Here is a 22,572-nt window from a genome sequence, read left to right as displayed (position 1 = left end):
CCCTCCCGGTGCCCGGGGACACGCGGGCCCAGCTCCAGCCCGCAGCCCCGACCCCACGCGCTCCCGGGCTCCGGCCCCTTCGCCCTGGGGAGTTCGGCTGCAGCCGAAGAATATATTCACCCTGCAACCTTCTGAGACGTCTTCTCTCTTTTTAAAAAATTTGGTTTACTTTTGTTGTTGTTGTGTATGCGTGTGATAAAAAAAAAAAAAGATTCTGCGCCTTTCCCACCCTTTGCAAAAGACTTTCTTCTCCTTTGCCACAGCAAACGGAGATGAGAAACAGCTGTGTTTGCAGGACCCGAGCAGTTCTTCTCCCCTCGCCGCCCGCCCCCGCCCGTTCCCCGCCGGAGCTGTGTGTGTGTAGTGTATCAAAAAAGCAACCTTGGTCGGACTGCAACTGGAATTGGCAACTCTTTCTGGGTGGGTGAGCCTCCAGGGAAAACCTCCAGGAAATAAATTTTTTAAAAAAGTAATAAAGGAGGTTGTTCTTGGTCAAGAGAATAAGCCCTGGAATCACATTATTTTGCAAATAGTAATTTTCCTCTATATTGGGCTCCACTGGAGTTTGTTTTTTTGAAACATTAATTCATAACTTCTGTCTAGGGACCCCTCCATAGTCGAGATGGGTCATTTCAGGTGCAATGAACAGAGGCTTGGAAGGCAGAGACCTAATAAAATGGGGGGGGGGGGGAAGGCACCTGCGCAAAAGTGTTACAAAGACTATAATGTTTGTTTACTGCTACTATGCCAGATGTGCTAAATATAACACTTCTTTAAAACAGTGATCCTCCGACTGTGAAAAACCAAACCTCTTGCTGCCTGGCTCCCTAGGAATCAAGAAGAGGCACAGACTGAAAATCAGGGAGGAAAGGAACAAGATCAAGGATGAGGATTAGCATCTGCAAATTGAACCCTATCTAATTTGCATGTTTATTTCTTAGAATTGTAATTAAATTTGTGTAATAAATGTTTTCCATTTCATTCCTATGCTTAAAATTTGGGTGACTGACGTGCAGTTAAGTGAATTTTTTTTTCTTAAAGCAAATGTAGTTTATTCAATAAAGCAGCAAACAAATATTAAACATAATTAGAACTAATCTGCTTTGAAGGTATTTTTGTTGAACTTTGTACATTAAAGACTCTCAGAGGTTTTAAGGGTATTAGGAAGCTGAGAGAAGGCAATTATGCTGAAAACAGACTAACTCAACAGACTTTCAGGAGCACTATTTCATTTTTTTCCAAAAGATGTTTCAGAGTTGCAAGCCTAAAACTGGGAATTGGGCATCCGTCTTGGCTTTATCCTGAACCAGATTAAATTGCATTGGGTGATGCATGTAAAGGCCATTATGATGATAATTTAAGAATTGTAAACATTCTATGGGTAAAAATATAATTTTCATTTCAGAGGGGATAGAGGGTAAGGAAAGACACAAGAGCATTTAAAGCAGTGCAAGTACTTGAAAATCTAAATCAGTGTCTAACTCAAAGAACTAAATGTGAGGGCTTGGAGGCATGGCTTATTATTGTTTTTATCTTGCTATATTAAAGTTTTATAGCATTTAAAGGACTATGGGGAAATCCTCACATACCCTTGGCTGCGTCAAAATGCATAAAACCAAAAGGAGCAAATTAAGCATAAAATTGAGAAATAACACGAGACCTAAGAATCAGCACGGGTTGCACTGGCATCTTTGGAGCCTTGGCTCTGAGAAATGAGCCTTCTGGGAAACTGGCATTGCCCTTGGGTGGGGAGGACTCTTGACTTGAATGTTATAAAAAATGACATCATAACAGAAGTATGATATCATTTTACTTCACAGTACCCTTGTGGTTCTGAGTATGAACTTGACCCTGTCTTGTTCAGATATGTTAGGTTAGCACGTTTTACTGAAAGCTTTCCCTGGTCTCCTTTTAATCTCAGGCTTAATGTTAGTCGAGATTTGGTGGTCAACTGTTGACAACATGAACTAGTGTCTACAAGTAGAGGAGGCAGTCAAATGTCCATGGAACGAGAAACATCATTTAAAAATTTCAAGTGAGTGGTGGCTATGGCACAAGGAAAGGACTTGCTATAAATCAATAATGAAATATTTGGAATGAGTGAATGTAATTTATGAGTTGAAATATTCAACCTGAGAGCTATGATGTCATCATTCTTGGATGGGTGTGTGTGTGTGTATGAAGTTCCAAGACAGAAGTTTGATTATGAAACTTAAAATATCTTGAGCTGCAAATTCACTGAAGACAGTGATTGTTTTTTCTCAGTGAACAAAGAGAGTGCCAGACTTAAAACTGCTGAAATTCATTTCTCAAAAACTTGTCATTTGAAAGGGGAATTTCTCAAGTAAAATCTGACATATTCGGATTACCATGGACACAGTGCCCACTTGGGTTATAAGAAGTATGAATTACTGGCATTTTTTTTAAGTACAATTTTTTGTAACTACAAAAAGAGATATCTAATATTAAATATCTCCAATTCCTCTTTTCTTATTCTCAAACCCTTTCTAGTTAGGCTTTCTTATCCCATTGCTCCACTGAAGCTATCAGTGTCAATGACACCAGTGACCTCCACATTGCTGAATCCAAAGGGCTTTTCTTGGTTCTCATCTTTCTTGACCTGTCAACAGCATTTGAACAAGTTGATCACTCTGTCTTCCTTCAAGACTTTTGTTCTGTTTCCAGGACAACATACACACCTGGTTTTCCTCCCACCTCACCTCTTCCTTCTCAGTCTCCTTTACTGATTCTCTGTGACCTCTGAAAGCCCAGTCATTGAACCTTGTCTCTTCTTGAAACCACTCTTGTGTGGAAAACCCTCAGTCTCGAGGTTTCAAATACTGTCTACATTCTAATGACTCACAAATTTAGATCTCTAGTTGAGATCTTTCGCTTGATCTCCAGACTCCACTTAGATGTTTAAAGACATCAGAAGATTTACAAATCCAAAACAAAATCCCTAATTGTCTCTGTTCCCCCAATTACACCTTCCTTAATAATCTCCACTCCAGTTAATAAACCATACTATACTTTGGAGTCATCCTTGACATTGTTCTCCTTCACACCCTGTATCTGATATACCCCCAAATTCTTAAGGCTCTAGCTTTAATGTTTTTCTAGAGGTTTCCCAGGTGGCACAGTGGTAAAGACTTTGCCTGCTAATGCAGGAGACACAAGAGACGTTGAGTTGGGATCTTGCTGGGTTGGGAAGATCCTCTGGAGTAGGAAATGGCAACCCACTCCAGTATTTTTGCCTGGAAAATTTCATGCACAGAGGAGCCTGGTGGGCCACAGTCTATGGGTCGTAAATGAGTCAGACATGACTGAGTGACTGAGCACACACACACAGTCTCTGATGACTTCTCATTATCTCTGCTGCCACCATCCCGGGCCAAGCCACCATTGTCACTCTTGCCTGGGAGATTCCAATAGCTTCCTACCTGGTCTCCCTGCTTTAGTCTTTTGTCATTTCTATATTCAATCCCAGCCCAATAGCCGATGATGTCAGTTTTTGCTCAGACTCTTCCTAAATGCTCTCCATTTCACTCAATGTAAAAACCACATCTTTACGGTGACCTACACAGGCTGAAAGTCTCCATTTGCTTCTCTGAGCCCACTTGCTCCAGCCACTTTGGCTCCAGGATGCCAGGCCTGCGCTTACCTCAGGACGCTTGCACTGGCTGTCCCCTCTGTTTGGGATAATCCTTCCCCAGAGAGATGCACGGATCAGGGCTCTACCTTTTCCAGGTCTTTGCTCAGATACCACCTTAACAAAGCCTGACCACTCTGCTCAAAATTCTAATATTTCATCTCCACATCTTATTTTTATCCAGAGAATTTATTGCCTTCTAATAAGCTCTATATTTTATGCATTTTTTCTATTTATCACTTCTCACTAAAAAGGTCCTTGAGGGCAGGGTGTTTTGTCTGTTTTATTCACCTGTCTCCAGTACCTAGCACGATGCTTGGCATACTGAAAGCACTCAGGAAGTATTTACTGATTAATTGAGCAATTGACTGACAGTTTCACATGTGTACAGAGACCCAAACAAGGCTAAAACAGAGCTACTGTTTACATACAACATACAACATACATACTTTAGAGTATGTAGAATGTGAAACAGGCAGTTCATTTTACCACCAACTCTTTTGCCTATTCTAGAATTCTCTGATCCAGTGCTCTTATCTGCCCTGGAGCATGTGAGGACTTGAAGACACTCCCAAGACCCCCAAGCACCCGAACTGTTTCATGCTGCCATCTTCCTTGAAAATTCCCAGTACCGTGTTTTCATCCAAGTGGGTCCAGTGCTCTGGACCGGCCCACCTTTCCCCCCAGTACAGATTTCCACCCATTGCCGAGATATTTGTCCTAAGCTATAGTCTTCGGCTTGCAAACTGTGTGTAAAGGTGTTCTCCAGGACCCTGTAGAGTCACTTCTTCACATAGCCGCCCTTTCAGAAGCCAGGAACTTCTCTATTGTCTTTCTCATCTTCCATCCAAACTTGCTCAGAAACTTTCAATAATTATGTGCATTTTATATGTGAGCATTGATCTAGGCACTGCAGGTGAGGTAGAGATGAAAAAGACACTTCCCAGACTTAGGGAGTTGTCAACATAATGAATAGCAAAAGGCAGACATAAAATAATGGTGTTGTTTAGTAATTCAGGGCATAGAAGATCAGTGGTGGGAAGCTTCAGGTGGACTTATTGAAGCAAGTAAAATTTGAAGTTGATCTTGAAGGATAGGCTCTTAATGAGTGGAAATGGAAAATGGATGAAAGTATTTCAAATGGAGGAAGCCATTTGAGGCACATAGGTTGGAAAACAAAAGCCATATTCAGACAACAGGGAGTATTGCAGTTTTACTGGAGGGGTAAAAAAAGCACGTGAAAGTAGAAGATAGATGAGGTCATAGGATAATAAATACTGAAAGCCAAGATGAGTTTGATTTTAATTTAAAAAGCCATGGGGAACAATAAAGGATTTTGAATTGGAGAATGACATAGCCAAAGTCCAGCTTTAGAAAGAGTAGCGGGTAGTGCAGAGTGGTGTTTCAGCAGTCCAGGTGAGGGGAAATGGAGGTCTGTGTTACAGTGGTGGTTCCTGAGGTGGAAGAAGGAGACAGATATGAGATGTTGCAGTGTTAGAATCTTTAGGATATTATCATTCATTGGTTGTAGGGAAGGGAAGCGTGAAAGGTAACTGAGGTTTCTACTAGAGGTACCAAGTAGTTCAGTGAACCCACAGCAATTGAGAAGAGGAAAGTTGGAAAGGAATAGAGTGTGTGGCTTTTGCTTCTATTGAGTATGAAATGTTCATGGAACAGACAGAGATATCCGACAGACAGACATCTGAATATTCTGGGGTGGCCGAGGATAGAATTTGAGAGGAAATTATAAAAATTTAGGATGATTTCAATAACTGGAGGTTGAAGTCTTAGAACTTGATGAAGTAATTGAAGACATTAGAGAGAATTTAAGACTAAAAAGCTTGAGTCAACACCTGAAGAATTTGATAAGTGCATTTATTCAGAGGTGAAAATAATGTTTTGGCCTAATGTGTGACCTCTCTTAGGGATATTTGTATTTAATGGTGTACTAAGTCTCCTTTGGAGTAAATTTAAAGAAGAAATTTGGAATGGGGGTGGTGGATGTGGGGTAGCAGCCAGTCTTTCCCGCTGTCCCAATATCCCAGTACAGAAGTGCTTACATGCTGTGTTTTCTCAGTTGACTGAATCTACTGGTTTGCCATCACAGGTGGAAAGGGATTTGATATTTCATCAAAGAATCCCGAGAAAATCCCTGAAAAGAAGTAAATCATTGATAATGAGCTTGGAGTGTTCTCTCTCTCAGGGATATTTGTCCTGTAATAGGAATCTCCTAAATATCTAAACATATTTATCTAAAATATCTAAAAATATCTAAATATCCTAAATCTCCACACAAATTTTAATCAAAGTAATTAATAATTAATGACATTATTTCAGATATAATACAAGCCAATAAGTATTATTTCTGAATGGAAATCACACAACATATATGATCCCTTGTTCGGGGTACTCTTTATGGGTACCTATAATAGTGAATAGGTAGGAATTTGTAAAGAGATGTTTTTTCAACAAACTTGATAATTTTTGCCTCTCAAAATTTTCTGTTAAAACACTTTTAATGCGGTTAATCTTTTTTTTTTTTTTTTAAAGTTTTTTTCACCCCCGCGCCTCCCTGGCGGCTGCGCTCTGCTTGCGCCCAGCTCCCGCGCGCCACCAGCAGCATCTACTGCCCCCCGGTTAATCTTATATTAGATACAAGAGTGTGGTATTTGGGTGTATATCACCCCGCCTATTCTTCCCAAGTCTTCAGGGAAAAGATGGGTCATGTGAGGCATGAAAGTTGGGTGGAACTTGGATAACCAGAGACCAGAGACAGGGAGGGAGGACCCTCCCCACCCCCGTGAGGTTTAACAGCAAGTGCTTAGATGGTGTGGTCAAGGGATAAGGGACTGGATTGATTGAAACTAGCTCTAAGGTTTAAATCTTTATATGTGGAAAGACGGCAGTGCTATCGTCAGAAGGCAGAATTATGTGAGCAGGAAATGGTCAAAGTATGTGTATGTCGGGGGCGGGGTGATTTTAATGTTTTACATTTGAACTGAGATAGTAAATAAATGAAAAATGGTGACATGAATACTTTCTGGGTATTCACTTTTTTCTGTTCTGTTTTCTTTTTTCTTCTTCCAAAGAGATTTCCCTACCCATATTCCTTCCCCTGGTGGCTCAGATGGAAAAGAATCTTCCTGTAACGCAGGAGATGCAAGAGACTGAGCTTCGATCCCTGGGTTGGGAAGATCCCCTGGAGAAGAGAATGGCAAGCCACTCCAGTATTCTCGCCTGGAGAAGTCCAAGGACAGAGGAGCCTGGTAGGCTACAGTCCATGGGGTCTCAAAGAGTCAGACACAACTGAGCAACTATCATCTCTTTCACTTTCATTCCTTTCATTCCTTTGGGATCAATGGCGTATTGATTTTTTTCTTGACCAAAATGTTTTTTCTTGACCAAAAACTTAAACACACAGGTCCACGTGTGCCAGAGCTCTAGTTCAGAAGTCTGAATTTCTGAATGAAGAGGTGCAATGTTCCATCTATAACTTGAAGACAGATTTTGGTGAGGTCAGAGAGAGGCTGGCAGGGTCATGTGAGGGGATCCAGAGCTGGCCAGCAGAGTGGACTCCAGTTCATCTAAAGCCTAAATAGAAATCTCACCATATAAACAAGGATAGGATCCAAAATTCATAATTTTGTCATCCTTTAAAAAAAAAACCACATGAGCCAGGGAGGAATGAGACCCCAAAGAAGAGTAGTCTGTGGAGAAAGTGTAGCTATTTATATTTTGGTTTCAAAATCCCTTTACTTATTTCCAGATAAGTACATTGTTATAAGGGTTTCCCTGGTGGCTCAGACAGTAAAGAATTGACCTCCAATGCAGGAGACCCAGGTTCGATCCCTGGGTTGAGAAGATCCCCTGGAGAAGGGAATGGCTGTATTCCCTTCTGGAGTATTCATTCCTGGAGAATCCCATGGACAGAGGAACCTGGCAGGCTCCATGGGGATGCAAAGAGTCCAACATGACTGAACAACTAACACTTTGACTTTCACATTGTTATAAAACAGATAAGCTACACATTTTATGATGCTGAATATTAGAACAACAGGATATATTTTGATATTGGCTATGCCATCAATACCAAGAAGCATTTATTAAGTGACTAATAATTCCATTGGCATATAGAGAATTATCCAACATGGCTATTTCAGAAGCTTGAGGATTTATAGAAATTGCTTTATTTTCTTGGCCCGCCTTTTTGCCTTATATATGTGCAATTTCCAGGGGTCTTTTCATCTTGGTGTATTCTATTTTTTTTTGCCATTTTTAAAATATTAAAGCCTTAAAGAAGCATTTTGGTAGCCAATAAAGGCAAGGATATAATCTAATTAAGTAAACTTTTAAGCTATATAAAACTATAGAGATTAAACTGTGACCTTAATTCTATTTATTAAATGTTACCCAATTTGTTGTGATATGCTCTCTCTTTACTGAACAAATCAACAATGGATTTAAGCAGAATGTGTGTGCTTTTCACAAGCCTGTTTGATTTCCACAGATCAAACATTTTATAACAGAGACAAGGAGAAAGGAATCGGTATTGTGAGGGCATACAGCTCTAATGAGGATGAGAGTGTGAGGGAATTATGGCACATGGTCATCCCTCTGCCCATCTGTGGGCATCAGTTTGATTTACATCATCTCATACAACATCCGTGTATACAATGCCAGTGGAGTAAACCGACTGTATCAATAACTAGTGTCAGGAAAGGGGAATAAGGAATCATGTTTCAGCAGGGGGCTAGTTGAAGACAGATTCCTCTTTGAGCATTTCATTTTGTACTCCTAGTTTCTGAGTGGTATAAAATGCGTAGGCATATCAAAGTTCATAACAAAAACTGCTTATGCCACCAGGAAGATGTATTTATTTTCAACAATGTAAAGGGGAAAGCATACAATTGAGGTGGAGAGAGAGAGACAGACCTGCCGCAGACATCACCTGAGTCGGAAATTACACATCCCGCACACACACGCCCGCTCTGCACACACATGCACAGAATTCATCTCTGACAATTTAATTGTTTAATGGTAGGACTAACAAGGAATCCTTTCTAAAGTAATGGCATATAAAGGCTTCCCAGTGAAGTTAATATTCCTGCCGCATTTGATGGGTGTTTCCCATTTGTGCAGTTCTGCCCTAACAGACTCCCGGTGTTTGATGGGGGGAAGGCAGGAGGGGTGGCATGTCTGTGCTCAATCTGGAGAATGCCTTAGCCTGTGACCTTAGCCTCTAAAGCAATAAATCTGAGGTCACCATTGGCACCAGAGCAATTGCTCACATCGGTTGTAGTGTCTTGGCTTGCTGCCTGAGGATCTGGCCTTCGTGGACCATGGGCTGGGTGTTCTGAGCACACAGTCCTTGCTTCTTGTACAGTTGGCTGTTTCTTCTTGGTTCACTGGAACCGGGACTTGGCTGCCCTTTGTGCTGAGTTTCAGGACTCTGGTTTGACCAGTCTTCTGGATAATGAAATGCATGATGTCTCATATGCTAGGGTTTGAATTCTCACCCTGAGCCACAGTCTCTTTTCCTCATATTTCCTTATGGTTCAGCCTGGCTCATGTCTGCACTTTAATTGGATCCCTGGGTGGCCTTCCTGTTACAGCAATGTACACAACCACGGATGCTCTGCCAGAAGAATAACTGTGCCCAAGAAATATCGGGTTCTCAAAGTGGACCTTAAAATGTTCTCATGTTGCAGTTTCCATTCTTCCTTTTAAAATAGATTTACTTATTTTAATTGGAGGCTAATTACTTTACAATATTGTAGTGTTTTTGCCATACATTGACATGAATCAGCCATGGGTGTACATGTGTCCCCCATCCTGAACCCCCCCTCCCACCTCCCTCCCCATCCCATCCCTCAGGGTCATCCCGATGCACCGGCCCTGAGCGCCCTGTCTCATACATCAAACCTGGATTGGCGATCTGTTTCACACGTGGCAATACACATGTTTCAATGCTATTCTTAAATCAACACATTTTACATTTGTTGTTCTGGTTACTTAGCTTTGACAAAACAAACAAACAAACAAAAACTTGCCTTGCCTGCATCAGAGAACCCCAGTGTGTTGGTGGAGATAGAGTTTGACCACAATAGAGAAGTTGGTTTGCTGTGGAGCGGCAGTTGCCTTTGGTTGTGGTCTGGCTCCCAGGCAGCCTGTTCTTCTCCCAAAAGCTCTGTGTCTTTCCATCTAGGAAAAGGCTTAGTAGGCAGAGTTGAAAATGACAGACTATTTTTAACACACGCTTTGTATCCCACAGTTCTGGTTCTTACTTCTATTATCATTACTTATTCATAGACTTTTATTCCCAAATATCATTACCCTTTACAGTAATAGGATCAGCAAAGCAACCACTTCAAACAAAACAAACACACACAGGAATCCAAGGCACAGAAACGTTCCCCTCCTCCCCCGCCCGCCACCTCTAGCTCTCTGCCTCTCTCTACCCGGCACTAAGAAACTCTGCTGCTTCAGAGATTCCCCTGTGATGGGGGCTTGGCAGTGGGAGATGATGTGAAGACTCCAGCAGTCTCAAGGAGCAGCAGTTCAGTTTAGTCGCTCAGTCGTGTCTGACTCTTTGTGACCCCATGGACTGCAGCACACCTGGCTTCCCTGCCCATCACCAAATCCCAGAGCTTACTCAAACTCATGTCCACTGAGTCAGTGATGGCATCAGCAACTCGAAGGGAACAGCAAGGAGATAATAAAATACAGCAAAAAAGGGAGGGGAGAGAAAAAAAAAGAGGGGAGGGGAGAAAGAAAGGAGCAGAGAAAAGTGGAAATCAGGACGAGAACTAAGAAGAATGTACAGTGTGCATCTCCTAAACTCATGTTTCAGTAGAGGAAAATGCCCCTAAAACAGATTCCACTTAATTTAGAATGACTCTAAAGTGGGATCACCAACTTATTCCTTGTGCAGCAACAAAGGCCATGGTGCACTGAGTGCCTCCTTCATACCTGATGCTTTCCGTACGTTGTCTGGCTTGTACAGATTTTTAACAGCAGGTATTATTATCTCCATCTTACAGTTAAGGACACTGAGGTTTAAAAAGGCTAAATGACTTGTCTACAGTTGTATACCTCAATCTGGTGGGCCCAGAACATAAATTTAGATTTTGTGAGTCTAAAACTGCTCAGTACAATTTTTTCGTCCTGACTCCCACTGTGTTATATACTGCATTGTATTTTATTCAGTCATTTCTCTCTCTACTCATATATTTATTTACATATACACCAACTTGTTCCAGAAAAGATCTAAGATAGTATAAAGGCCTTGGAGCTCCTCACCTATCCAGGCAGCTCGCACATGTGAGGACATTCTACTTATTTGTTGATTGAGCTGTAGAATGTCAACTGTCAAGAGTTCAGATTTCTTTCGCTGTGGAGTTCCCTTCCTTTTTTATCTTTAAAAGTAGGCCAGCCAGAAACCCATCTGTGCAGGATGGCTTGGGCCCAAAGACTGAACTAACTAATCTCCCCAAATCTCATCTACGTCTATGCTTCTATAAAGGACTAGATTAACATGCTGTACTGGAGTCATTTTTCCTTTCCTAATTAATTACAGAAATGTAAAAGTTGAATTGTCAAGAGGAAAAAAAAGTAACATGACCATAGTGTAACCTGACAACAACTACTTCAGCCAGGCGATCAAGGTCAACGTCAACAGTGGTAAATCACGCTGCTAGTATATACTCTTGATATGATGTGATGAAGACAGTACCTTATCTCTGCAGCCTTCCGCCCCCAAACTCATAGCTACAATCTAATCATGAAAAAAATCAGACAAACCCCAACAGAGGGACTAAAAATGCCTCACCAGTATCCCTTTCAACTGTCAAGGTCATCAAAAACAAGGACAGTCTGAAAAACTATCACACTCAAGAGGAGCCTAAAGAGATAGAATGACTAAATGAAGTGTGGTATCATGGAACCCCAAAAGACATTAAGCGGAAACTAAGGAAATCTGATTAAATGATGGACTTCAATTAATTTTAATGTATCAATGTAAGTTCATTCATTGTAAAATGTACCAAACTAATGATGATGATAATGGTAATGAATGATCTCCATTTGTTTTCAAGGAAAGCCATTCAACATCATAGTAATCCAAGTCTATGACCCAACCACAGATGTGGAAAAAGCTGAAGTTGACCAGTTCTATGAACACCTACAATACCTTCTAGAACTAAAATAATAATAAAAAAGATGTCCTTTTCATCATAGGGGGTCAGAATGCAAAAGTAGGAAGTCAAGAGATACCCTGAATAACAGGCAGGGGTGGCCTTGGAGTACAAAATGAAGCAGAGCAAAAGCTAACAGAGTTTTGTCAAGAGAGCACGTTGGTCATAGCAAGCAGCCTTTTCCAACAACCCTAGAGACGACTCTACCTATGAACATCACCAGATGGTCAATAACAAAATCAGATTATGTTTTTTGTAGCCAAAGATGGAGAAGCTCTATATAGTCAGTAAAAATAAGACCTGGAGATGACTGTGGCTCAGATCATGAGCTCCTTGTTGCAAAATTCAGGCTTAAATTGAACAAAGTAGGGAAAACCACTAGGACATTCAGGTATAACCTAAATCAAATCCCTTTTGATTATACAGTGGAAGTGACAAATAGATTTAAGGGATTAGATCTGGTACAGAGTGCCTGAAGAATTATGGACAGAGATTTGTAACATGACCAAACCCATCCCTCCAAAATAGAAATGCAAAAAGGCATAGTGGTTATCTGTGGAGGCTTTACAAATAGCTGAGGAAAGAAGAAAAGTGAAAGGCAAGGGAGAAAGGGAAAGATATACCCAAATGAATTCAGAGTTCCAGAGAATAGCAAAGAGAGATTAGAAGGCCTTCTTAAATAAACAATACAAAGAAATACAGGAAAATAATAGAATGGGAAAGACTAGAGATCTCTTCAAGAAAACTGGAGATATCAAGGGAACATTTCATGCAAGAATAGGCACAATGAAGGACAGAAATGGTAAGAACCTATCAGAAGGAGGTTAAGAAGAGGTGGCAAGAATACACAGAACTATACAAAAAAGGTCTTAATGACCTGGATAACCAGGATGGTGTGGTCACTCACCTAGAGCCAGACATCCTGTAATTGTAGTGTCTTGGCTTGATGCTGAAGCTCCAATACTCTGGGCACCTGATGTGAAGAGCCAACTTATTGGAAAGGACCCTGATGCTGGGAAAGATTGAAGGCAAAAGGTCGGGGGAGCAGAAGATGAGATGGTTACATAGCTTCACTGACTTAATGGACATGCATTTGAGCAGAGTCCAGGAGATAGTGGAAAACAGAGGCATGCTGCAGTCCATGGGGTTGCAAAGAGTCAGGTACAACTTAGTGACCGAACAACAAGAACAACCAGACAAGTATATGATGTCAATGATAGGGGAAACCAAGAACGGGGTATATGGGAACCCTTCGTACTATCTTCTCAATTTCCTTTGGTAAATCTATGACTTCTAACAAAAAAATCTATAAAAATATTTTCACACACAGGCACACAGGTGAATTGATCAAGATTATTGGAAGAAACAATGGTATGAGTAGAATATATGTTCCTCTCTCAGGTGAATTGATCAAGATTATTGGAAGAAGCAATGGTTTGAGTAGAATATATGTCCCTCTCTTGAAAGTCTAACCCAATTATCAAGATAAATGTTTCCTGTTAATCTCTGGATTTTTAACTGGCTTTTGAATAACTGAAGATAGGATTGAGATATGGAGGAAGGGTCTACTTAGTTCCTGGTTCCCAGTAAATAATCCTTGTTGAAAGAAAAAATGCCACCACCACATACACTGAAGGAGACTTTCTGGCTCTAGGATGCATATAACTCAGTTTGGGTTCCAGAATTTCCAGGGATGGTACCCTGCACCTTGGTCTAACATGAAGCTACTGAGAGCTACTATATTCTTCGCAACCCAGCTAGAGTTCCTGAACCACTCCAGAAACTGATCAAATAATTATTTCCATTCAAAACCCTAATATCACATCCTGTTTGGTTTACTATTTATTTGGGACTCCCAAGGTCTCATATGTAGCAGTGCCAGTTATGTGGTCACCAGTAGGAGTTACAGGTACTTGCATATCACAGGGCAGTTGTTGGAGATATATCAATTCCAATGTCTTTGAAATCTTGATAATTATGAGGTTGGCTACTGTAAATTGATATTTAATACATTAATAAAGAAGCACATATATCACTGAATCATTTTAAAATATTTTGGTAATTGTATTTTAATCTAATTGATTTCCTTTGTAATCATATGGTGCTTCTAATATACAATTAAAAACATTTTTATGAGAAGGGGGTCTAAAGACTTCTGCAAATTTCTTAAGAGGCTCGTGGTACAAAAAAGTTAGAACACTTGGTGTAGTGGAATAAACACTCATAAGTCCTAAATGTGTGGAAAGTGAAAGTGTCAGTTGCATCTGACTCTTTGTGACCCCATAGACTGTAGCCTGCCAGTCTCCTCTGTCCATGGGGCTCTCCAGGCAAGAATACTGGAGTAGATAGCCATGACCTTCTCCAGGGGATCTTCCCGACCCAGGGATCCAACCTGGGTCTCCTGCATTGCAGGCGGATTCTTTACCATTTGAGCCACCAGTTTCTATCCAATCCTTTGACCCCTAGTTTCCTCATTTTTCTGACCAGTTCCCACCTTGGGGGAAAAATTGAACAGATCAAATTTGGTAACACATAGGGAGATGCTTCGGAGAAGGCAATGGCACCCCACTCCAGTACTCTTGCCTGGAAAATCCCATGGATGGAGGAGCCTGGTGGGTTGCAGTCCATGGGGTCGCTAAGAGTCGGATACGACTGAGCGACTTCAGTTTCACTTTTCACTTTCATGCATTGGAGAAGGAAATGGCAACCCACTCCAGTGTTCTTGGCTGGAGAATCCCAGGGACGGGGGGCCTGGTGGGCTGCTGTCTATGGGACGCACAGAGTTGGACAAGACTGAAGTGGCTTAGCAGCAGCAGCAGCAGGGAGATGCTTGTAAATTGCAAAACCATGTATGTGTAAGGAATCACTGTTATTATTGTTATGTTTGACCATTTGATAAAAAAATGACTTTTTACCAAGGTTTGCAATGCAGTTCATTGCTAGGAATATTTCTCACTCAATGATTTAGACCATGCTTACATGAATAAAGTGAAATGAAAAACTGAATAATTCTCTGGATAATAATTCATGTTAATAGTTTCCTATGTTTGCCTGTAACACCCAGACAATCAAAGAAAATGTGATTTTGACTTGAATTATCAGCATAGCTGTATCACAATTCTCAACTCCACTTTGAATGCATAGACTGAAGTGCCAGCAGTGAAGTTTTCCATACTAAGAGGAATGAGTGTTTTCAGACCTTTTATTCCAGAGATGCTCTGGATGTGTGCACTGAGATAGACCATGTGTTCGAAAGACATCCGTGGTTGACTCAGCCCTGAAACATACATGTCATTAATTAGGAGATTCTTCTGTTAGGCAACAGCTTCATCTGCTCTCACAGATCCCTAAGCCACTTGAACTTCTTTGTAACACACGTGTCTCAGGACAGTGTTGTCTAGTTGGATGCTCACTATTTTGGTATCAGAGAGTATTTTAAATGGAAAGGTAGGCTTACTCTTGCCTTGCAATGTATAGATATTAAGCATTCTACACAGAACTATGTGCAGTCATCTTTGAAGAAAACTTACAAACGAAATGTAAACTGAAAGGGCTTGGATTAGGTAGACAATCAAATAAAGAATGCGATCGAAAGTCTTAATGAATCTGATCCCTCCCTTCCCTGGTGTAAAAATAAATGTATTCATTCAGTCTAAAGAAATCTGTAATTACATTTTCTTTCTCTGCTTTCTCCCAACCTCCCTCCCTTCCAACCTTTCGTGCACAACTATACAAATGTAACTCTAAAAAGGAATTTAACTCAATTGATGATGCATTTATGTTGAGAAGATACACCATACCTATATTAACTCTCTGGAAAAGATTTGCAACAAAAAGATCATCTGGGAATTAGACCTTCACTTAATAGAGAAAGCATATTACATACTGGGTTGGTTCATGAGGGCTGCCATAATAAACTGCCACCAATTGGGTGACTTAAGCAACAGAAATTTATTTTCTTACAGTTCTGGAGGCTAGATGTCTAAAGCAAGCTGTTGGCAGGGTTGATTCCATCTGAGGTCTGTGAGGAAGAATCTGTTCCATGCCAGGCCCTTAGCTTCTGATGGTTGGCTGGCAATAGTTGGCATTCCTTGGCTTGTAGAAGCATCACCAAGATCTCAGCCTTCATCTTCACAAGGCATTCTCCCTGTGTGTGTCTCTATGTTCAAATTTCCATTTTTAATAAGGACACCAGTTATATGGATTAGGGCCTACTCTAATGACCTCATGGTAACTAATGACCTTATTAGTCATTAGCAGTGACTTTATTTTCAAATAAGGCTGAATTCTGAGATACTGGGTGTTAAAACTTCGACCTATGAATGTTGGTGGCGAAGGGGACACAGTTCAACCCGTAACACACAATCAAGTGTTCAGTATACATCTGACACACTGAATTGAAAAGTAATGTACTTCTGAAGAGCTAGTTCAGTTCAGTCGCTCAGTCATGTCCGACTCTTTGCAACCCCATGAACCACAGCACGCCAGGCCTCCCTGTCCATCACCAACTCCCGGAGTCTACCCAAACCCATGTCCATTGAGTTGGTGATGCCCATCTCATTCTCTGTTGTCCCCTTTTCCTCCTGCCCTCAATCTTTCCCACATCAGGGTCTTTTCAGATGAGTCAGCTCTCCACATCAGGTGGCCAAAGTATTGGAGTTTCAGCTTCAACATTAGTCCTTCCAATGAACACCCAGGACTGATCTCCTTTAGGATGGACTGGTTGGATCTCCTTGCAGTCCAAGGGACTCTCAAGAGTCTTCTCCAACACCACAGTTCAAAAGCATCAATTCTTCGGTGCTCAGCTTTCTTTGTAGTCCAATTCTCACATCCATACATGACCACTGGGAAAACCATAGCCTTGATTAGATGGACCTTTGTGGACAAAGTAATGTCTCTGCTTTTTAGTATGCTGTCTAGGTTGGTCATAACTTTCCTTCCAAGGAGTAAGCATCTTTTAACTTCATGGCTGCAATCACCATCTGCAGAGCTAGAGGGTCATGTGTATGGAAGGAGAGACTCCCCAGAAGTTCTGAAGACAGTGTAACCATGTATATATCTTAGCAGCTGAAGTGTTACAAATCTCTATCCTTCCTTAGAGTAACTTCTAGCAGCTGTTCTTTATATTTATTCTGCAGTATCTGTAACACCAAAGAATGAACACATTTCATGGGGTTTTATCTGAAAACGTATATGAATGTTCTGCCATCCTCCATAACATAGGTATGTTTTCTAACACATGCAAAGCTTTCCATGGGTTACACTTGGGTAATCTTGACTCTCTACTGTAAAGATGGATCTGCTTATCTTGCAGTTTCTTATTCCCTCTAGAATATATTGGTTTTGACTATCACACAATTGGAGGAGGGTGTCCTTACTGCCTAAAGACTTTATTCTTCTGAGAATGTGTCCAAAGCAGGGAAACAGACCCTGGGATCAGTCTTTGATTAAAATAATTTGAAGGAATATGCTTAACCCAGACTTAAGCTCTGAACAAACTTAAAGAAGAACTTGCTTTAACTGCTTGTTTTTCCCCATGTATATGAGGATACTCATATACATGGTTCAAAATGTCAATATTCTATAAGTCCCAATTGATTAAAATCAATAGTCCCAATCCCACCAGTTCCCTACCCAGAAACAACCACTTTTTAACACTTTTATGTCTGTCTTTTGGTATTTATCTTCTTTCTAAATAACACTTTATAATGTTTCTTCTTCATATTTTTCACTTTGAATATCATTTATTATTGATTTCTGTGTAAGATGAGGCTTCAGAGCTCACATATGTCTTCTTGTTTTTCTCTCTTCATCTTCCTAATATAGTAATGTCATTATTTTTGGTTAGTTGAATATTTATTTACATCTTTATGATTATGCAAAAACTTTCCACAAGTAGCCATGTAGTGAACCTTTTTTATAAAAGAAGTTTTTTTTCCTTTTATATTAGTAATTGTCAAGGTTCAATTTCTTCTTTCCTTCCTTTCTTTTGCTTCGTTTTTTATGCATCTATTGTTAATTCACCTCCAAACTCACTGCCAGAGCAGAAACTTCCCTTCAATAGTTCATAGTTAGCCCTCTAACAATTTTCTCCACTCACTTCCAGTGAGTTCCTTCAGTTTTCCAACAGGTGACATCTAGTGAGCCAGTTCCAATTTGTTCCAGTGGGTGGCCACCTACATGCTGGCTGTAGTTCACCACATCCCAGTGGGCAGCTTCCTATGGACCAGCTTTGCCCTGCGGTACCCTGGTGAACATCGCCACCAGCAAATGGGCCTCAGCAGCGCCCTCTGTGATGAGGTCTGAATCTCAGCCTTAGGGAGAGGAGACTTTTCTGAGTTTATTGCTTCCTTGGTTTGGGCTACACTGCCTCAGCCCTAGAAGAAATAACTTGGTATTTCTGTGTGCTTTAGTTTTTTTTTTTTAAGGGATCTGTTTTTATTTTTTTTTTAATTGAAGTATAGTTGGTTCACAATGTTGTGTTAGTTTCAAGTATAGTGATTCAATTATGTGAATCTTTTTCAGATTCTTCTCCTTTATTGGTTACTACAAAATATTGAGATATTGAGTAGAGTTTCCCATGCTAAATAGCAATGTATATATATTAATCCCAAACTCCTAATTTATCCTTCCTCCCCAGGATTCTTTTTTTTTAAATCACATTAAATAGTTAATCATCTACAAAAAATAATTCTTCATAATAAATTTTCCTTGTCTCAGTCAGAATACCAACTTTGCACATCTGAAAATGTCTTTATTCTCTTATTTGAATCCTTGGTTTAGTTAGAGAATTCGATCTAACCAAGGTAGGTAGAAAATAACTTTCAATAAGGGTCAAAAGTAATTTTCCTTAGGATTTTGAATACTATTACATTTTTCTACTTTCCATTATTATTATGGAGAAATGTGATGCTATGCTGGCTCCTCATCTGTTGTATATATATTTTTAAAAATCTTTGGAAGCTTTTAGGATCTTTTCTTTATTACCAGGGTTCTGCTGTTTTATGATGTATCCTGGCATGGGTAAGTGTTGGGAATAATCTGAAAACTCATGTCATTGAACTCTAGGACATTGTCTTGGATTATTTCTGTAATAACACTCTCCTCTTCATTTTCCCTACTTATTCCTTCTAGAATTCCTATTACATGGATTACTTGTTATTCCACATCGTTCTTCTAATTTTCCCCTCTCATTTTCCATCTCACCTTTTTTTCCCCTTCTGCAACATTAAGCCAACTCCATCTCTCAATCTTTCTCTGTTATTGTGTGTATTTAATAGTGAGGCACTGCCAGACTGTATTCAAGTCTTTGTGTGAGTGCTGGTGGTACTTCTAGAATGGTGATCTTCATCCTAGGGTTCAGGACATGGGACATTGGGAAGCCAAAGACAGGGATACACAGGGTGCTCAGGGTGTACGGTAGTATAAGTGCCCTCTGTAATCAGTATCAAGTCTCTTGGGTTGGTCAAATTTCCCATCTTCTGCTTCAGGGCATCAGCCTGGATGCCAGCATTCTTGGGCCTCAGAATAAAGAAAGGCAATGAGATTCTCATCTTTCATATATAGACTTTCATTACCAGCGGGGTATCCCTTCTCTGGCTTCCCAATGTCCTATATCCTGAATGACCTAGTGCACCTCCTTCAGAGAGCAGATCAGTCTTCCACTGGGATGATTCACAAGTAGTCACTATTTGAGGGGAAGAAGGAATCTGAGTGCTGTAACTGCTTCTGATATGGATTTACCCTGTCCTGTTTTTAGCCCCACCTAACCAATACTTTGAGGTATATGATACCCATAATTTCTGAGTATTTCTGAGGTTCTGTGGAGTTCATTGTCTTGCTTTTGGGTCAAAGCTGTATATTTTCACCCTGCTTATTTAACTTAAATGCAGAGTACATCATGCAAAATGCTGGACTGGATGGAACACAAGCTGGAATCAAGATTGCTGGGAGAAATATCAATAACCTCAGATATGCAGATGATACTACCCTTATGGCAGAAAGTGAAGAAGAACTAAAGAGCCTCTTGATGAAAGTGAAACAGGAGAGTGGAAAAGCTGGCTTAAAACTCAACATTCAGAAAACTAAGATCATGGTGTCTGGTCCCATCACTTCAAGGCAAGTAGACAGGGAAACAATGGAAACAGTGACAGACTTTATTTTGGGGGCTCCAAAATCACTGCAGATGGTGACTGTGCCACAAGATTAAAAGACACTTGCTCCTTGGAAGAAAAGCTGTGACAAACCTAGACAATGGTTCATCTAGTCAAAGCTATGGTTTCCCAGTGGTCATGTATGGATGTGAGGGTTGGACCATAAAGAAAGCTGAGCACTGAAGAATTGATGCTTTTGAACTGTGGTGTTGGAGAAGACTCTTGAGAGTCCCTTGGACTGCAAGGAGATCCAACCAGTCCATCCTAGAAGAAATAAGTCCTGAATATTCATAGGAGGACTGATGCTGAAGCTGAAACTCCAATACTTTGGCCATCTGATGCAAAGAACTGACTCATTGGAAAAGACCCTGATGCTGGGAAAGATTGAAGGCAGGAGGAGAAGGGGACGACAGAGGATGAGATGGCTGGATGGCATCACTGACTCGATGGACATGAGTTTGAGCAAGCTCCGGGAGTTGGTGATGGACAGGGAAGCCTGGCGTGCTGTGTCTATGGGGTCGCAAAGAGTCAGACATGACTGAGCGACTGAAATGAACTGAACCCTACTTTGCCTCACTGTTGGTTTAAGTTTCAGCATTCTTTTATCTAATAAGTCATTTGCCACTCATCTATCTACTTTCTAAATTCTAACATGTTATGCTATCTCCTATCTCTTTCTCATTGCCTTTCTTGGCTTATGTCTTTTAGGAAATGGCTTTGTTTCATGTTGTGAGGTTCTGGAAGGAAGTGGAGGTAAACATATGTGCTTAATCTGTCATGTAATTTGATCATAAGTCCCTTTTGCTTCTTAAAGTTTCATTCTAAGAGATATGGAAAAGGAAAAAAATTTCTCCCATTAGGCCTATAGGGTGGATCTAGATGGAAATGCAGAGCTTACTACTTAGAGAACAGAACATTTGAATCAAGATATCCTACATGAATGTAATCTTTTAAGGCCTTAAGCATCAACATCTCTAGCAAATTAGAAATTTGCTAAACTAATAGATTAAAAAATACAATCAAGATGGCCAAATGAAAAGGAATCTATACATTTCAAAATAACATGCTTCTTGACGTGAATGGACTAGATAATCTGTCCCCAATCTCAAAACATAATTAGAAACAGAAAGTTATGCCCTTCATGTATCTAAATCGGTTTGCAATCTAAATTATTTATAAAAGAGAAAATTAGCCAATTAATTACTTTCTTAATATTCTCCATGTTTAGAGATTTTCTATTGTCACTTATCTAAAATTTCAGAGAAGAGAGAAAAGGGTGAGGTAGAGATGAGCAGGGAGGAGCCAGTTTCGAACCGTAGAGGCAATTGCTTGGACCTATAGATTCATTCATTAGTAAATTTATACTCATCGGCCACCAGAAATGTGTGAAAACAGTGTATGAAAATGTCTGCTTCTCCTCACTCTCATCGACAATCGACAATCTAAAACAGTTTTAAATTCCCTGATATTTGGTATTTGAAATGGCTTTTTTGGGTACATTTGTAATAGATATAATAATTTTGAAGAGTTTAATGCAGTTTTAAATTTCTCTTCAAATGAGAAGCTCACTGGATGATGTCTGAGCTCACTGAATCAATATTTCATTGTTTTAGGGAGAGGGCAGATATAGCTAGAAAAACAAAGTTATTGTTCAGTTCTGACTGTCATTTTTTGCATTTGAATGAGAGAAACATCTTAAAAGCCAGGCGTGGTTGAGAGAGAAAGTGTCAAAGCTTCCCTTCACGTACCAAAACCAAAGCTCAGAGATCTGAACATAAAGTTCAGCATAACAGAACTTGGAATATGAAATGAAGCAATGTCTCCTTGCCTGGAGAGGAAGTGGATGGCATTTCCAGCTGAAGGATGGAGTAAGAGGAAGGAGGAAGATTCAGGAGGTGCAAAATGAGCGTGGAGACACCAGAGATTCCTGAGACAGGATCCAGCAATCATACTCCTGGGCTTAAGGGTGAGGGTGTGCACACTAGATCAGAGAAACTTCAGATGGATTGAAGGAGACTCTGGTTATGTCTTGGCTTGCACTCTGGGTCATGAAGGATAAAGCTTAATCTCTTCCCACTTGAGAATAAATAAGGAACACCGTCTGCAAGTGAGTGGCTCCTGGCAGCTTGGTTTCCTATACACAAACTGCTATTTTAATAACAACAATAATAGGTAATTATAAAAGCTTTTTTTATGGGCTGGACTGGATGAATCACAAGCTGGATTCAAGATTTCCCAGAGAAATATCAACAACCTCAGATATGCAAATGATACTGCCCTACAGGCCTAATGGGGAGAATCTTTTTCCTATTCCATATCTCTTAGAATGAAACTTTAAGAAGCAAAAGAGACTTATGATCAAATTACATGACAGATTAAGGACATGTGTTTACCTCCACTTCTTTCTGGGACCTCACAACATGAAATAAAGCCACTTCCTAAAAGACATAAGCCAAGAAAGGCAATGAGAATGGGAGAAAGTGAAGAGAAATCAAAGAGCCTTTTGAGGGTGAAAGAAGAGAGTGAAAAAGTTGGCTTGAAACTCAGTATTTAAAAAACTAAGATCATAGCATTTGAT

At 40.3% G+C, this 22,572-nt stretch overlaps 1 protein-coding gene and 1 long non-coding RNA gene across 2 annotated transcripts in view; one reads left to right on the top strand and one right to left on the bottom strand.

Moving 5' to 3' along the window:
- Positions 1–180, bottom strand: part of SERTAD4 (SERTA domain containing 4) — a 12,034-nt gene extending 11,854 nt beyond the window's left edge. Inside the window, exon 1 of the mRNA XM_010836873.1 lies at positions 121–180. The gene's annotated coding sequence lies outside the window, so the exon portion shown is untranslated. The remainder of the gene's footprint in view (positions 1–120) is intronic.
- On the top strand, positions 133–981 carry LOC104986339. The gene is made up of 2 exons (XR_825024.1): positions 133–420; positions 783–981. It is a non-coding gene; the product is annotated as an uncharacterized LOC104986339 (long non-coding RNA).
- Positions 982–22,572: the final 21,591 nt, after the last annotated feature.

The sequence above is a fragment of the Bison bison genome, unplaced genomic scaffold, assembly GCF_000754665.1.
Source record: "Bison bison bison isolate TAMUID 2011002044 unplaced genomic scaffold, Bison_UMD1.0 scf7180017864067, whole genome shotgun sequence".
Classification (NCBI taxonomy): Eukaryota; Metazoa; Chordata; class Mammalia; order Artiodactyla; family Bovidae; genus Bison; species Bison bison.
The sequence above is the reverse complement of the archived record's forward strand: the minus strand, read 5'-3'. Positions and strand labels throughout refer to the sequence as shown.